We start from the raw sequence: 16,947 nt of genomic DNA, 5'->3' as shown, positions 1-16,947 counted from the left end.
CAAGGTACTGTACTATTAGATTACAAATATTTTATTTTTTGTGTTAATTTTTATGTATTATTTGTGCAAAAATATTATAAACCTATTATAGTATAGTACTATATAGCCAATTGTGTTAGTTGGATACCTAGGCTAACTTTGTTGGACTTATGAACACACTCTTGAAATGGAACTTATTCTTAAATAGGGGACTTAATCATAAAGATGCTGAACAAACTTGGGAGAAGAATGAATAACCACAGTGAGAAGTTTAACAGAGTTGGAAAATATAAAGAGGAACCAAACAGAACCAAAGAATATAATAACTAAAATAAAAAACACACTAGAAATAATCAACAGTAGTTTAGATGAAACAAAGAAATGAACAAGCAAACTATAAGACAGAGTAGTAGAAATCATGTAAGAAGAAGAGAAAAAAGAGAGATGAATTTAAAAATTACAGTTTAGGAACATCAAGCATACTTACATTCACATCACTGGGATTCCAGAAGAACAGGGAGACAAAGGGGCAGAGAAGTTATTTTGAAGTGCTAATAACTGAAAATGTTCCTAACCTGGGAAAGAAAACAGACATTTAGGTCCAGAAAGCATAGAATTCAGGAAAAAAGGCAAGTACCTCCATTAATGACACTTTTATTCAACATAGTACTGGAAGTCCTAGCCACAACAATCAGAGAGGAAAAAGAAATAAAAGATACACAATTGGAAAAGAAGACGTAAAACTGTCAGTTTGCAGATGACATGGTCGTGCTCATTTGCTCAGTTGTGTCTGACCCTTTGCAACCCCATGGGCTGTAGCCCATCAGGCTCCTCTGCCTATGGAATTTTTTCAGGCAAGAATACTGGAGTAGGTTTCCATTTCCTATTCCAGGAGACTTCCCAACTCAGACATGTCTCTTGCATCTCCTGCATAGGCAGGCAGATTCTTTACCATTGTGCCACCCTGTGAGGCCTCTCAGAAAATCCTAAAAATGTTACCAGAGAACTGTAAGATCTCATCAATGAATGCAGTAAAGTTGCAGCATATAAAATTAATGCACAGAAATCACTTGCATTCCTATATACTAAAAACAAAATATGTCAGAAAGAGAAATTAAGTCCCATTTACCACTGCATCAACAATGAAAAATACCTAAGAATAAATCTACCTAAGGAGACAAAAGACCTATACTCTGAAAACTGTAAGATGCTCATAAAAGAAACTGAAGATAATACAAAGAGATGGAAAAATATGTCATGTTATTGGATTAGAAGAATCAATATTGTCAAAATAAATCTACAGATTCAGTACAATCCCTATCAAATTACCTATCAAATCACCAATGGCAAGAATAGATAATGGAGAAAGGACAGCCTCCTCAACAATCCAGGAAATTCAGACAGTTACATGTAAAAGAATGAAATTAGAACATTCTCCAATACCATACACAAAAATAAACTCAAAATGGACCTAGATGTAAGGCCAGACACTAAAATTCTTAGAGTAAAACAGAGGCAGAACACTCTTTGATATAAATCACGGTAATATCACCTCATAGAGTAATGAAAATAAAAACGAAAATAAAAAAATGAAACCTAGTTAAAATTAAAGGCTTCTGCACAGCAAAGAAAACCATAAACCAAACAAAAAGACAACCCCAGAATTGGAGAAAATATTTGCAAATGAAGAAATATCTACAACAAGAGTTTAATTTCCAAAATAAATAAACATCTCATGCAGCTTATGTCAGAAAATCAATCCAATCAAAAAATGGACAAAAGATCTAAATAGACATTTTTCCAAAAAAGAAATATAGACAGTTAAAAAGCACATGAAAAGATCCTCAATATCACTGATCATTAGAGAAATGCAAATCAAACTACAATTGAGATGTCACCTCACACTGATCACAATGGCTATCATCAAAAAATCTATACAAACAATACGTGTTGGACAGGGTATGGAGAAAAGAAAACTCTTCTACACTTGGTGGAAACGTGAGCTGGTACAGCAACTATGGAAAACAACACGGAAGTTCCTTAAAAAGTAAAAATAGAGCTATCGTATAATCCAACAAGCCTACTCCTGGGCATAAATATCTGGAGAAAACCATAATTCAAAAAGATATATGTACCACAGTGTTCACTGCAGCATTATTTACAATAGCCAGGACATAGAAGCAACCTAAATGTCCATCAACAGAGGAATGAATAAAGAAGATGTAGTACATATATACAATGAAATATTACTCAGCCATAAAAGAATAAAATAAGGCCATTTTCATCAACATAGATGGACCCAGAGATTGTCATATTAAGTGAAGAACAGTAGACAAAGACAAATATAATATGATGGCATTTATATGTGGATTTTTTTAAAGCATACACATGAATTTATTTACAAAATAGAAATAAAAATCAGATGTAGAAAACAAACTTATAGTTACCAGGGTTTTGGGGGGGGGTGGATAAATTGGGAGATGAGGATCAATATACACTACTATGTATAAAATAGATAATTAATAAGGGCCTACTGTGTAGCACAGGGAGCTCTACTCAATATTCTATAATGACATATATGGGAAAAGAATCTAAAAAGCATGAATATATGTATATATATAACTGATTCACTTTGCTGTACACCTAAAATTAATACGACAATGCAAATCAACTTAGAAAACAATGAGTATATTCCTAGAAACATACATTCTACCAGTAATGAATCATGAAGAAATTAAAAATATTAACAGACCAATTACCAGTAGTGAAATTGAATCAGAAAAAAAATTCACATAAACGAAAGTCCAGAACCAATTAGCTTTACTGGTGAATTCTACCAAATATTTAAAGAAGAGTTAATGCCTATTCTCTACAAACTATTTACAACAAAACAAAACAAACAAAACAGATGAAGAGGAAAGAATACTTTTGAACTTATTCTAGATTAGCAACCCCTGATGCCAAAATCAGAGAAAGACACCAGAAAAAAAAAAAAAAAAGAATATTACAGATAAATGTCACTGATGGACATAAATGGAAAAATCCTCAACAAAATAATAGCAAACTGTATTCAACAATACATTAAAAGGATCACACACCATGGTCAAGTGGGATTTATCCCAGGAAGGCAAGGATGATTCAATATTCTATATATAAAATCATGTCATTTGTAATGAATCATTCTTCCTTTCCTTTCTAATTTGGATGCCTTTTACATCATTTTATGGCCTGAATTCTCTAACCAGAACTTTTTCTTATAGTTTTATTGAGATATAATTGACAAGCACTGTATAAGTTTAGGATATAATAATTTTTTTTTAGGATATAATAATTTGACTTACATACATCATGAAATGATTCCAATAATAAGTTTAGTTAGCATCCATTATCTCATACATACCAACGTTAAAAGAGAAAAAATATTTTTCCTTTTGATGATGATTATTAGAATTTACACTTTTAACACGTTTAAACTATACCATATAACAGTCAATTATATTAATCTTGTTGTATATTATATCCCTAGTATTTATTGATCCTATATCTAGAAGCTTATACCTTCATCCAACCCCCTATCCCCCAATCTCCACTTCTGGGAACCATAAATCTGATTTCTTTTTCTATGAGTTTGTTTGTTTATTTGATTATTTGTTTTTGAATCATAACTGACTTATAATACTGTTAGTTCCTGGTGTACAACATGGTTCAATTTTTTTATACATTACCAAATGATCACAACAAATCTAGTTACCCTCTGTCACCATGCAAAGTGATTACATTGTTATTGACAACATTCTCAGTGCTGTACATTTAATTCCTGTGACTCATTTATTTTGTTTTTTGTTTTTTATTTTTTGTTGACTTCCCAATTCTATTATATTTAAAAAAATTCTATTGAAGTATTATCAATCTGTTGTGTTAGTTTCAGGTATACAGCAAAGTGACTCAGTGAAACATTATATACATATTCACTCTTTTTCCCCCTTTAGGTCATTACAGTGTATTGGATAGAGGTCCCTGTGCTATATATACAGTAGATCCTTATTATCTATTATATATATATATATATATATATATATATATATAGAGAGAGAGAGAGAGAGAGAGAGAGAGAGTCCTCTCTATATATTGGGATGAATCTCCCAATTCATCCCCCACTTACCCCCTGGTAAGCATAAATTTGCTTTCTACACACACACACACACACACAGAGGAATACTATTCAGCCATTAAAAAGGATGAAATCTTGCTATTTGTAACAACATGGATGGGTCTAGAGAGTATTAAGCAAAATTCAGTAAGTCAGATAAAGACAAATATTTTACGATTAATTTATGTGGAATCTATAAAACAAAGCAAATGAAAAAGCATAACAAAACAGAATCATAGATACACCTTTTGTTAAAAAGTGACTGCCAGAGGGGAGGAGCCTCCCTATTGTAACTCTTATTTCTGCCTTGTAAATAAGTTCATTTGTACCTTTTTTCTTAGATTTCGTATATAAGCAATATCATATTATGTTTGTGACTCATTTATTTTCAACTAGAAGTTTGTACTTCTTAATATTCCTCAACTATTTCGCTTATCCCTGATCCCCTGCCCTCTGGCAATCACCTTTTTGTTCTCTGTATCTATGATTCTGTTTTGTTATGTTTGTTCATTTGCTTTATTTTATAGGTTCCACATAAATTAAATTATCAAATATTTGTCTTTATCTGACTTACTGAATTTAGCATAATAGTCTCCAGATCCATACATGTTGTTGCAAATGGCAAGATTTCATCCTTTTAATGGCTGAATAGTATTCCGCTGTATGTGTATGTTGAGCTTCCCTGGTGGCTCAGAGGTAAAGCATCTGCCTGTGATGTGGAAGACCCAGGTTTGATCCTTGGGTCGGGAAGATACCCTGGAGAAGGAAATGGCAAGCCACTCCAGTATTCTTGCCTGGAGAATTCCATGGACAGAGGAGCCTGGTGGCCTACAGTCCATGGGGTCTCAAAGAGTCGGACACGACTGAGTGACTACAGTCTTAGTATGTATATGTGTGTGTGTGTGTACATATTTATATATGTGCAACATATTCTTTATCCATTCACCTATAAACAGTCACAGGTTTCTTCCATATCTTGGCTATTATAAATAAAACTGCAAAGACATGAGCTTATATATAGAAAATCACAAAGAATACATGAAAATTACTGCAGCTAATAAAAACTTTCAGCAAAGTTTCAGGGCATAAAAGCAAACAGAAAAATTGCTTGTGTTTCAATAAGCCACAAATGAACAATCTGAAAAAGAAATTGGGAAATATTTTGTTTTTTACAAAAGGATCCAAAAGAATAAAACACTAACCATAAACTTAAGGAAGTGAAAGGGTTGAACACTAAAAACACAAAACATTGCAGAAAGAAGTTAAAGAAGATCTAAATAAATGGAAAGATTCCCTGTTCATAAATTGGAAGACTTGGCATTATTAAGATGTCAATAATACCCAATCAATCTACAGATTCAATGCAATTCCTATCAAAATTTCAATGACCTTTTCTTTTTGCAGAAATGGAAAATATGACCATCAAATTCATATGGAGCTGCAAGGAATCCTGAATAGCCAAAAATTCTTGAAAAAATTAACATAGAGGACTTATACTTCTTGATTTCAAAACTTACTACAAAGCTTTAGTTATTAGACCATTGTGTTAGTGGCATAAAAATAAACTTATAGACCAATGGAACAGATTTGAGAGGCCCTCCCCCTCCCAAAAAAAAAGCCAAATCTGTTGCAATTTCACATTGGTACCAAGCCCATTCAATAAAGGAAGAAGAGTTTATATAACAAATCGTGCTGAGTCCACATGCAATGGTGCTGGATATCCACATGCAAAAGAATGAAACTGATCACTATCCTCAAACCATATTCAAATATTAAATCAAGATGGATCAATAACCTAATTATCAATATAAAAGCTAAAACCATAAAACTCTTAGAGTAAAATATAAGAATAACCTTTCATGATCTTGGACTAGGTAATGGCTAGTCCAAGATATGTTACCAAAAGCATAAGTGACTGAAGAAAAACAAAGTTGACCTCATCAAAATTAAAAACTTGTATGCATCACAGCAAAGGAAACCATAAACATTGTAAAAAGACAACCCTCAGAATGGGAGAAAATAAGAGCAAATGAAATAACTGAAGAAGGATTAACTACTAAAATATACAAGTAGCTCATGCAACTCAATACCAGGAAAACAAACAACCCAATCAAAAAGTGGTAGAAGACCTAAACAGACATTTCTCAAAAAAAGGCATACAGATGGCTAATAAACATGAAAAGATGTTCAACATCGCTCAATATTAGAGAAATGAAAATCAAAAACCACCTCACACAAGTCAGAATGGCCATAATGAAAAAATCTACAAACAATAAATACTGAAGAGGGTGTGGAGAAAAGGTAATTCTCTTGTATTGTTGGTAGGCATGTAAATTAATATAGCCCCTACAGAAGACAGTATGGAGATGTCTTTGAAAATTAGAAATATAACTACCATATGATCCAACAATCTCACTACTGGGCATATACCCTGAGGAAACCAAAACTGAAAAAGTCACATGTACCTCAATGTGCACTGCAGCCCTATTTACAATAGCTAGGACATGGAAGCAATCTAGATGTCCATCAGTAGCTGAATGGATAAAGAAGCTATGGTACATATACACAATGGAATATTACTCAGTCATAAAAAGGAACACATTTGAGTCAGTTCTAATGAGCTGGATGAACCTAGAGTCTATTATACAGAGTGAAGTAAGTCGGAAAGAGAAAAATAATCATAATGCATATATATATGGAATCTAGAAAGATGGTAGTGAGGAATCTATTTGCAGGGCAGCAATTGGGATTGGAAGAAAAGTTATGACCAGCCTAGACAGCATATTAAAAAAGCAGAGACAATACTTTGCCAACAAAGGTCCGTCTAGTCAAAGTTTTGGTTTTTCCAGTAGTCATGTATGGATGTGAGAGTTGGACTATAAAGAAAGCTGAGCATCAAAGAATTAATGCTTTTGAACTGTGGTGTTGGAGAAGACTCTTGAGAGTCCCTTGGATGATGAGGAGATCTAACCAGTCCATCCTAAAGGAAATCAGTCCTGAATATTCATTCATTGGAAGGACTGATGCTAAAGCTGAAGCTCCAATACTTTGGCCACCTGTTGTGAAGAACTGACTCATTGGAAAAGACCCTGATGCTGGGAATGATTGAAGGCAGGAGGAGAAGGGGACGACAGAGGATGAGATGGTTGGATGGCATCACCGACTCAATGGATGTGAGTTTGAGTAAGCTCAGGGAGTTGGTGATGGACAGGGAAGCCTGGCGTGCTGCAGTCCATGGGGTTGCAAAGAGTCAGATATGACTGAGCAACTGAACTGAACTGAATCGGGATTCCCTCATAGCTCAGTTGGTAAAGAATCTACCTGCGATGCAGGAGACTTGGATTCAATTCCTGGGTCGGGAAGATCCCCTGGAGAAGGAAACAGCAAGCCACTTTGGTATTCTTATCTGGGAAATCCTATGGACAGAGGACCTGGCAGGCTACAGCCCATGGGGTTGCAAGAGTCGGACATGACTTAGCGACTGAACCACCACCACCATAATGGAGACACAGATATACAGAACAGATTACGGACACGGAGGGGAAAGAAGAGGGTGGGATGAATGGAGAGAGTAGCTTGGAAACATATACACTATCATCTGTAAAACAGATAACCTGTGTGAATTTCCTGTATGACTCAGAGAGCTCAAACCAGTGCTCTGTGACAACCTAGAGGCGTGAGATGGGGTGGGAGGGAGAGCCCAGAGAGAGTGGATATATGTATGCCTGAGGCTGATTCATGTTGATGTATAGCAGAAATCAATACAATATTGTAAAGCAATTATCTTTCAATTAAAACTAAGTAAATTAAAAAAAAATGTGTGCGTCAAAGAATACTATTAACAAAATGAAGAGACAATATACAGAATATTTGTGAATCATATATCTGCTAAGAAACCGGCGTTCAGAAAGAACACTTACAGTTTGACAACAAAATACAAATACTATATGAGAAAAGGGGCAAGGTTCTATATATTCTTCCAAAGAAGATATGCAAATTTCCAATAAGCACATTAAAAGGTACTCAGCATCATGAGTCATTTGGGAAATGCTAATGGTCAGCAAAAGAGTCTAAAATGCAGTACATGGCTGCAATCTCAAAAACGACAGAATGATCTCTGTTCGTTTCCAAGGTAACCATTCAATATCACAGCAATCCAAGTCTATGACCTGACCAGTAGCGCTGAAGAAGCTGATTGAACAGTTCTATGAACACCTAGAAGACCTTTTGGAACTAACACCCCAAAAAGCTGTCCTTTTCATTATAGGGGACTGGAACAAAAAAGTAGGAAGTCAAGAAACACCTGGGGTAACAGGCAAATTTGGCCTTGGAATATGGAATGAAGCCGGGCAAAGGCTAATAGAGTTCAGACACAGAAAAGTTCATATTCTTGCTGATAGTGGCCTCAACTTCTTTTTACTATTTTGTTTTGGGTTTGCTAGTATAACTACCAGTGGGGTTGATTGTGTAGAACAGGATTTGACAGATGCAGAGATAAAGGGACTCAAAATTTATTTTGTTCCAGCATGCTGTTTCCTTTCATTGTTAAATTTGAGTAGATTTGAGCCATCTGTGCTGCATATTAGCCTGGTGGGAAGACCTGAGATATAAACTGAATCTATTAAGGTCCCATCATCAAGGAAAATATATGAATATTCAATATTAATAGTGGAGACATGACCAAAAAGAACAAAGACTGAGAAGGTGACTACTCTATAGGATTTAACTTGTTGCAAATCCTTTGGGCAACACCAAAGTCAGACTTGGTATAAGGGCAAAGCTTGAGAATATACAGCAGGCTTATACCCTAACAGGACTGATCAGAAAACTATATGGTGTAACCAAGCCAGGCAAGATAGGCATTGGTAGGTGCATAATTAAGGTCCGTACCAGATTCTCCAGAGTTGTAATAGTATACAGTACAGTCACTGTTTCAAGTCACTGTCTTAAAACATCTTAATGTCATTGGAGGGAAAAAGAAAGAAACACAATAACACATGCACTAACTACCAGATCAAGAGAGTGGTTCATGTGATGGTATACAGGGAAGAGTTATTTAATGTGATCTAATAAATTACATCAAACTATGGAGAAAGAGTAAGATGGTAGGCATTGAGAGCGGGCATAAGAGGGCAGACAGACTGAAACCACAATCACAGACAACTAGCCAACCTGATCACATGGACAACAGCCTTGTCTAACTCAATGAAACTAAGCCATGCTGTATGGGGCCACCCAAGATGGATGGGTAATGGTGGAGAGGTCTGACAGAATGTGGTCCACTGGAGAAGGGAATGGCAAACCACTTCAGTATTCTTGCCTTGAGAACTCCATGAACAGTATGAAAAGGCAAAAAGATAGGACACTGAAAGATGAACTCCTCAGGTCAGTAGGTGCCCAATATGCTACAGGAGATCAGTGGAAAAATAACACCAGAAAGAATGAAGGGATGGAACCAAAGCAAAAACAACACCCAGTTGTGGATGGGACTGGTGATAGAAGCAAGTTTCGATGCTGTAAAGAGCAATTTTGCATAGGAACCTGGAATGTTAGGTCCATGAATCAAGGCAAATTGGAAGTGGTTGAACAGATGGCAAGAGTGAACACTGAATTCTAGAAATCAGCAAACTAAGATGGACTGGAATGGGTGAATTTAACTCAGGCGACCATTATATCTACTACTGAGGGCAGGAATCCCTTAGAAGAAATGGACTAGCCATCATGGTCAACAAAAGAGTCCAAAATGCAGTATTGGATGCAATCTCAAAAACGGCATAATGATCTCTGTTCATTTCCAAGGCAAACAATTCAATATCACAGTAATCCAAGTCTATGCCCTGACCAGTAACACTGAAGAAGCTGAGGTTGAACGGTTCTATGAAGACCTACAAGAACTTCTAGAGTTAATACCCCACAAAAATGTCCTTTTCATTGTAGGGGACTGGAATACAAAAATGGGAAGTCAAGAAATACTTGGATTAACAGTCAAATTTGGCCTTGGAATACGGAATGAAGCAGGGCAAAGGCTAATAGAGTTCTGCCAAGAGAACACACTGGTCATAGCAAACACCCTCTTCCAACAACACAAGAGAAGACTCTACACATGGACATCACCAGATGGTCAACATCAAAATCAGATTGATTATATTCTTTGCAGCCAAAGATGGAGAAGCTCTATACAGTCAGCAAAAACAAGACCAGGAGCTGACTGTGGCTCAGACCATGAACTCCTTATTGCCAAAATCAGATTTAAATTGAAGAAAGTAGGGAAAACCACTAGACCATTCAGGTATGACCTAAATCAAATCCCTTATGATTATACAGTGGAAGTGAGAAATAGATTTAAGGGCCTAGATCTGATAGATAGAGTGCCTGATGAACTATGGACAGAGGTTCCTGACATTGTACAGGAGACAGGGATCAAGACCATCTCCATGGAAAAGAAATGCAAAAAAGCAAAATGGCTGTCTGAGGAGGCCTTACAAATAGCTGTGAAAAGAAGAGAAGTGAAAAGCAAAGGAGAAAAGGAAAGGTATAAGCATCTGAATGCAGAGTTCCAGAGAATAGCAAAGAGAGATAAGAAAGCCTTCCTCAGCAATCAATGCAAAGAAATAGAGGAAAACAAGAGAATGGGAAAGACTAGAGATCTCTTCAAGAAAATCAGAGATACCAAGGGAACATTTCATGCACAGATGGGCTCGATAAAAGACAGAAATGGCATGGACCTAACAGAAGCCAAAGATATTAAGAAGAGGTGGCAAGAATACCCAGAAGAACTGTACAAAAAAGATCTTCACGACCCAGATAATCACAATGGTGTGATCACTCACCTAGAGCCAGATATCCTGGAGTGTGAAGTCAAGTGGGACTTAGGAAGCATCACTACGAACAAAGCTAGTGGAGGTGATGGAATTCCAATTGAGCTATTTCAAATCCTGAAAGATGATGCTGTGAAAATGCTGCACTCAATATGCCAGCAAATCTGGAAAACTCAGCAGTGGCCACAGGACTGAAAAAGGTCCATTTTCATCCCAATCCCAAAGAAAGGCAATGCCAAAGAATGCTCAAACTACCGCACAATTGCACTCATCTCACACACTAGTAAAGTAATGCTCAAAATTCTCCAAGTCAGGCTTCAGCAATATGGGAACCGTGAAATTCCAGATGTTCAGGCTGGTTTTAGAAAAGGCAGAGGAATCAGAGATCAAATTGCCAAACATCTGCTGGATCATGGGAAAAACAAGAGAGTTCCAGAAAAACATCTACTTCTGCTTTATTGACTATGCCAAAGCCTTTGACTGTGTGGATCACAATAAACTGTGGAAAATTCTTCAAGAGACGGGAATACCAGACCACCTGACCTGCCTCTTGAGAAACCTATATGCAGGTCAGGAAGCAACAGTTAGACCTGGACATGGAGCAACAGACTGGTTTCAAATGGGAAAAGGAGTACGTCAAGGCTGTATACTGTCACCCTGTTTATTTAACTTCTATGCAGAGTACATCAGGAGAAATGCTGGGCTGGAAGAAGCACAAGCTGGAATCAAGATTGCCAGGAGAAATATCAATAACCTCAGATATGCAGATGACACCATCTTTATGGCAGAAAGTAAAGAAGAACTAAAGAGCCTCTTGATGAAAGTGAAACAGAAGAGTGAAAAGTTGGCTTAAAGCTCAACATTCAGAAAACTAAGATCATGGCATCTGGTCTCATCACTTCATGGCAAATAGATGGGGAAACAGTGGAAACAGTGGCAGACTTTATTTTGGGGGGCTCCAGAATCGCTGTAGATGGTGATTGCAGCCATGAAGTTAAAAGACGCTTACTCCTTGGAAGGAAAGTTATGACCAACCTAGATAGCATATTGAAAAGCAGAGACATCACTTTATCTACAAAAGTCCGTCTAGTCAAGGCTATGGTTTTTCCTGTGGTCATGTATGGATGTGAGAGTTGGACTGTGAAGAAAGCTGAGCTCTGAAGAATTGATGCTTTTGAACTGTGGTGTTGGAGAAGACTCTTGAGAGTCCCTTGGACTGCAAGGAGATCCAACCAGTCCATTCTAAAGGAGATCAGTCCTGGGTGTTCCTTGGAAGGACTGATGCTACAGCTGAAACTGCAATACTTTGGCCACCTGATGTGAAGAGTTGACTCATTGGAAAAGACTCTGATGCTGGGAGGGATTGGGGGCAGGAGGAGAAGGGGACGACAGAGGATGAGATGGCTGGATGGCATCACTGACTCAATGGATGTGAGTCTGAGTGAACTCTGGGAGTTGGTGATGGACAGGGAGGCCTCCCATGCTGCAATTCATGGGGTTGCAAAGAGTCGGACACGACTGAGTGACTGAACTGAACTGAACTGAATCAAAAACCATAAGGAGACACTACATTACACATACTAGGTATTAAAAACACTCAGAAAATAACATGTTTTAGCAAAGATATGGAGAAATTGGAATCCATGTACATTGCTGACAGGAGTGCAAAATGATTCAGCAACTGTGGAAATTAGAGCAAAAATCTTTCTCCAGTTATAAAAAAGGAATTAAGCGTGATACATGCTACAATGTGGGTGAAACTCCAAAACATGCTAAGTGAAAGAAGACACAAAAAAAGTCACATATTATATGCTTTCGTTTATATGAAATATAAGAGCAGGTAAATCCTTAGAGGCAGACATAGACTGATGGTTGCCAGGGGCTAGAATCAGGAGCAGTTAGAAAGAAGCTACTTAGAGGTATCAAGTTTACTTGGAGTGATGAAAATGTTTTGAAACTAGACAAAAGTGGTTGTTGAACAACACTGTGATTATACTAAATGCTATCGCATTGTTCACTTTTAAATGATTAATTTTATGTTATGTGAACTTTGCCTCAGTAAATCAACTTTTAATGTGAAAAACACCCTGAAGACTCTATTGACCACACATAATTAGTACAGGGGAGGAAGCTTCATTCTAACTAGCTTAGGTTTCATATATGCTCTTATTTGTTCTTTAGAATCCTTTCTTCCTGTGTTAATATTCTCCTGCAGTCCTTAACTCTGGGTCAAATTCACCACGATATTACTTTGTGGCATATATTCTATCTCAGAGATTGTTGAAGAAATTCATAAATATTTCCAAATTGAACCAAGACCTAATTTAGACTCTTTCAACTGAAACTGGGCTCAACAATTTTCCTACACTCTGTGGATTGCAGTAGACCGCCTGGTGTAATGTTCCAAATTTGTCTTCTCTGCTGTGTCACTTAGACTCTTACTCCTATTCAAGACCTATCCAAGGGACATAACTGGTTAATTGCATCATTTTTGCTTTCTTTTAGCTATGTCACATACATTGCCTATTCTACTTTGTAGAGAAAACTAAAAGGTGCAAGGGCAAGCGTGTGTTAATGTACCTATATGTGAATGTGTCTGTGTATGTTTATTTTATTTTTTTTATGTTGGAGGATGAGGTAAAAGAAATGAAGGAGGATCTTGCTGAATCCATTTAACAGAACTGAAAATTCCAACATATTATATAACTTGTCTAAATGCCCAATTTAAAGTTAGTTGTCTATTATGTAGGTTCCCAGGGCAAGAAATCTGTCTACCACACAGCCTTTGAATCAAGACTTGACTGAATGTTTTCCATCATCTGGCATTCACATATCTTTAATGCTGTTCATACATTATCCTTAAAAGGACTCACTACTAAGGGTTGACTGATATATTAATACTTGCTTCTGAGCACCCCAGGGACATCCTTTCTTTCTACCTTTGCTCAAGCATCTGCTAAGCTTTGCATGCCCTCCCTTTCAATTCAGATCCTACTTCTATTGTCATTTTCACTTTAATTTCAATCCTCTTAGTTTTGTGTTTTTTTGATCATTTGTTTCTCCAAACTCATCATAATATGTAATAATATAACAAACATTATTTAGTGAGAACCTGATAAGTTCCAGGCATTTCTAAAATGTTTGGGTTTTTAATTCTAAAAAAAAAAAAATTATGGCAAATCATTATATCCGTGTTTCTAAAATAAAGAAGCATAGTATTTTAATATCTTCCACAAATTATTAACAAAAGTTGTAATGATTACAACTCTGATCTCTATTTTCAAAAGGCTGCTTTTCTTTCTATCTTGTACCTACTTGTTAAGAATTTCTTAGTAATTCCTATTTTTCTCCATCAGTTTGGTTCAGTCACTCAGTAATGTCTGACTCTTTGCGACCCCATGAACCGCAGCACGCAGGCCTCCTTGTCCAGCACCAACTCCTGGAGTCCACCCGAACCCATGTCCATTGAGTTGGTGATGCCATCCAACCATCTCATCCTCTGTCATCCCCTTCTCCTCCTGCCCCCAATCTTTCCCAGTATCAGGGTCTTTTCAAATGAGTCAGCTCTTCACATCAGGTGGCCAAAGTATTGCAGTTTCAGCTTCAACATCAGTCCATCCAATGAACACCCAGGACTGATATCCTTTGGGACAGACTGGTTGGATCTCCTTGCAGTCCAGGGGACTCTCAAGAGTCTTCTCCAACACCACAGTTCAAAAGCATCAATTCCTTGGCGCTCAGCTTTCTTAACAGTCCAACTCTCATATCCATCCAAGACCACTGGAAAAACCATAGCCTTGACTAGACGGACTTTTGTAGATAAAGTGATGTCTCTGCTTCTTAATATGCTGTCTAGGTTGGTCATAACTTTCCTTCCAAGGAGTAAGCATCTTTTAATTTCATGGCTGCAGTCACCATCTGCAGTGATTTTGGAGCCCAGAAAAATAAAGTCAGCCACCGTTTCCCCATCTATTTCCCATGAAGTGATGGGACCAGATGACATGATCTTTGTTTTCTAAATGTTGAGCTTTAATAAGCCAACTTTTTCACTCTCCTCTTTCACTTTCATCAAGAGGCTCTTTAGTTCCTATTCACTTTCTTCCACGAGGGTGGTGTCATCTGCATATCTGAGTTTATTGATAATTATTCCAGCAATCTTGATTCCAGCTTGTGCTTCTTTCAGCCCAGCGTTTCTCATGATGTACTCTGCATAGAAGTTAAATGAGCAGGGTGACAATATACAGCCTGCACGTACTCCTTTTCCTATTTGGAACCAGTGTGTTGTTCCATGTCCAGGTCTAACTGTTGCTTCCTGACCTGCATATAGGTTTCTCAAGAAGCAGGTCAGGTGGTCTGGTATTTCCATCTCTTTCAGAATTTTCCACAGTTTGTTGTCATCCACACAGTCAAAGGCTTTGGCATAATCAATAAAGCAGAAATAGATGTTTTTCTGGAACTCTCTTGCTTTTTCCATGATCCAGCGGATGTTTGGCAATTTGATCTCTGGTTCCTCTGCCTTTTCTAAAACCAGCCTGAACATCTGGACGTTCACGGTTCACATATTGCTGAAGCCTGACTTGGAGAATTTTGAGCATTACTTTACTAGTGTGTGAGATGAGTGCAATTGTGCGGTAGTTTGAGCATTCTTTGGCATTGCCTTTCTTTGGGATTAGAATGAAAACTGACCATTTCCAGTCCTGTGGCCACTGCTGAGTTTTCCAGATTTGCTGGCATATTGAGTGCAGCACTTTCACAGCATCATCATTCAGGATTTGAAATAGCTCAACTGGAATTCCATCACCTCCATTAGCTTTGTTCGTAGTGATGCTTTCTAAGTCCCACTTGACTTCACACTCCAGGATATCTGGCTCTAGGTGAGTGATCACACCATTGTGGTTATCTGGGTCATGAAGATCTTTTTTGTACAGTTCTTCTGTGTATTCTTGCCACCACTTCTTAATATCTCCTGCTTCTTTTAGGTCCATGCCATTTCTGTCCTTTATCGAGCCCATCTGTGCATGAAATGTTCCCTTGGTATCTCTGATTTTCTTGAAGAGATCTCTAGTCTTTCCCATTCTCTTGTTTTCCTCTATTTCTGCATTGATCGCTGAGGAATGCTTTCTTATCTCTCTTTGCTATTCTCTGGAACTCTGCATTCAGATGCTTATACCTTTCCTTTTCTCCTTTGCTTTTCACTTCTCTTCTTTTCACAGCTATTTGTAAGGCCTCCTCAGACAGCCATTTTGCTTTTTGCATTTCTTTTCCATGGAGATGGTCTTGATCCCTGTCTCCTGTACAATGTCAGGAAATGCCGTCCATAGTTCATCAGGCACTCTATCAGATCTAGTCCCTTAAATCTATTTCTCACTTCCACTGTATAATCATAAGGGATTTGATTTAGGTCATACCTGAATGGTCTAGTGGTTTTCCCTACTTTTTCAATTTAAGTTTGAATTTGGCAATAAGGAGTTCATGGTCTGAGCCACAGTCAGCTCCTGGTCTTGTTTTTGCTGACTGTATAGAGCTTCTTCATCTTTGGCTGCAAAGAATATAATCAATCTGATTTTGGTGTTGACCATCTGGTGATGTCCATGTGTAGAGTCTTCTCTTGTGTTGTTGGAAGAGGGTGTTTGCTATTACCAGTGTGTTCTCTTGGCAGAACTCTATTATCCCTTGCCCTGCTTCATTCCATATTCCAAGGCCAAATTTGACTGTTAATCCAAGTATTTCTTGACTTCCCATTTTTGTATTCCAGTCCCCTACAATGAAAAGGACATCTTTTTGGGGTGTTAACTCTAGAAGATCTTGTAGGTCTTCATAGAACCATTCAACCTCAGCTTCTTCAGTGTTACTGGTCAGGGCATAGACTTGGATTACCATGATATTGAATTGTTTGCCTTGGAAATGAACAGAGATCATTCTGCCGTTTTTGAGATTGCATCCAATACTGCATTTTGGACTCTTTTGTTGACTATGATGGCTAGTCCATTTCTTCTAAGG

The sequence above is a fragment of the Bos javanicus genome, chromosome 5 (assembly GCF_032452875.1).
Source record: "Bos javanicus breed banteng chromosome 5, ARS-OSU_banteng_1.0, whole genome shotgun sequence".
Lineage (NCBI taxonomy): Eukaryota > Metazoa > Chordata > Mammalia > Artiodactyla > Bovidae > Bos > Bos javanicus.
This window is presented reverse-complemented; position numbering follows the sequence as displayed.